Below are 2,543 nucleotides of genomic sequence, written 5' to 3'. Positions count from 1 at the left end.
TGTCAGTTTCTGTCCAGATTGCCTGAGTGAATGTCTGGAGGTGTAGGCACCTCGGAATGATTGTGTTAAGCTAGCACTAAGTCCCTTCACTTTCCACCTTTATTCTTTTCTTTACAATAAGGCTTTCAAATAAATCATGGTTGTACGGCAGTGAAGCATCGGTGTTGAACACTGATGTCATGCTGTCGATGATGATGTTGATGATGAAATTTGTGTCCGAAGTGAATATACCGTGCTCGTTTACTAGCCGTTGCCATTCAGGTTTACTTCTGACTAAATTCCTGCGATTTACGCTCCAAGTTAGCATTAAAATTCTTAATGAGTGTGAAAAATGCAGCCCCACTGGTGGTTCCTCTTCATGCGCCAGTCGACACGAAGATGGTGACGGTAGCTTGTTATTTAAATTAGTTTTACTATACTCATTTCCGCTTGCATATATTAGGTTGTTTATAAAGATATTATTTTTCAAGAAATCAGAGCACACAAACAGTTTTCCAAAAATGATTAGAACGCACTTTTCTACTGTATATAAAAACTCAGCTTATTCCTACTCAGATTAAACCAGGCAACACGAATTAATTTTTCATTTCAAGCGAAGCCGCCCTAAAAAACTGACAATCTTCTGGTTTTCCAACTAAATTTGTAGATATGCATCAATACTATGACTACTACTACCGTCACTATGAGGTCTACGAAAGTCCGCGTTTCCTGGATCAATTTTCCTGACAGGGCATACTACATGTATTATTCCTGCACATTTTGTTCCGTTTTCTAAGCACACTATTGAGGTGACTGTAACAAGGTGCGCAGTAATTAGTTTGGAGTAGGCTTAGAAGAGCTGGCTCAAACACAAGTTCACACGTTGTTCTGATGGGCAGATATCACCCGGGTACCAATGTTTCCCGCAGCATCCTAACACACCATTCCTCCTTGATGTTTTCCAAAGTATACCCTGACAGTAGTTTCGGTGTCGACTGCTGATTTGTAGTCTGTCAAAAACGTTTCTTGATATTTTGAACAGTTTTATCAGGCAAAAAAGTTGCTTAGTCCATGGCACAGTTTCAGTTCTTGTAATAATGATTTACTTAGATCCTGAAATCGCGAACAATCATTAGCTGAATATATATATATATATATAGTTTGCGACATTCTTTTTCCATTTCATGTTTCAATTGTATTTTTTGCAATTCTTATGATTTGCTTCACGGCAGTGTTTCAGTCCATATTATCGGCAGATGTGATTGTCACAGTTAGCTTGGACATGTCGTGGTAAGGCAGTATATCAACAGCATTTCTTTAAAAAGACATTTCATCTCAAAGATCCAATTATAAGAACGTTTTTTTATGTTGATGCGCAAATCACGGAAAGCGCAACAGGCTCGTCTCTCATTCGGTTTCATGAAAGGTGTTTCTAACCGATCGGAAGTTCAGGATACTCTCCACACTAATTACCCCTCTTAAAGGTGTCTCTTAGACTAGCGGTTTTTATTTGCTAAAAAACTCACCTGTGAAGTGTCAGTCAAACATGAACAACGTTTACTTGTGCACCGGTGTTCTCCTAGACAATTGATATACTTATATGAAACTGAGAGGTAAAAACTGGACTTTTTCTAATAGACACAACAGTTACAAGGTCGCCTTTTTTGTTGCGAATAGAAATCATGTTTGCATTATATGTTATCACGTGCGCAAGGTCTGATAAAAACGCAGGGTTTTTTCATATACCACTGAGCACAGTATTTAATTAAGGGCTTACGGAGCACACGTTTAATTTGTTAAAACACACGTGGCTGATTCTTTGCTCCGTAAAACGCTTCCCTCGAATTCATACAGGATGTAACAACAAAACACTACTCTGTAAAAAGTTTTATCGAGTTCACAACTTATCACCGAAATCAACCTTTGGAAATTATTTCAAAAAATGAAGGATGGAAGCCTAACAGCCCCCCGCAGATAGATGCTCACTTCAAAAAGTAACCACCGGAAAGGGCTGTTCCAAAGTAATGGGCACTTTGGAATGTATACCCTATGAATAAGGGCAACTCGCCTGCTCAACGATGAAATCTCATTTAGGTTGCTGTAACCTGGGTTCACACCCTGATATCTTAGTTGAAATAGATAACAGCCACTTTGCAGGTTGAAGCTAATCGGTCTGATAAAAGGGGCACTGCGCAAGGGAGTAAAAATATCGTAAATTGTCTACTAAGTACCACTGTTTTTGTGCTATATAGAACTGAATCTTTCAGATGACAGTTTACCGGTTCTCTTTCCTGATAACCTGGGTGAACATCACTGGTTCTCGTCGACCTAGTTATCAAGGTATCAGATCCAATAAATTGGTTTACGGCATTGCACCGGGATGTCAGTCGTACAGATACACGAATCACTAATAAAATTGTATTTGACGGTCTGCCATAAGTTCTTCAAATAAAACATATTATTTAGTACCAAAGGTATGCGATGCTCTTATCTTGGGCCAGTTTTTCTTGTTAAACACCTGCATGCAGGCGTTTCAGAATCTCCATGGTGCACTGACAATACCT

Source organism: Opisthorchis viverrini (assembly GCF_000715545.1).
Source record: "Opisthorchis viverrini unplaced genomic scaffold opera_v5_27, whole genome shotgun sequence".
NCBI lineage: Eukaryota > Metazoa > Platyhelminthes > Trematoda > Opisthorchiida > Opisthorchiidae > Opisthorchis > Opisthorchis viverrini.
The sequence above is the reverse complement of the archived record's forward strand: the minus strand, read 5'-3'. Positions refer to the sequence as shown.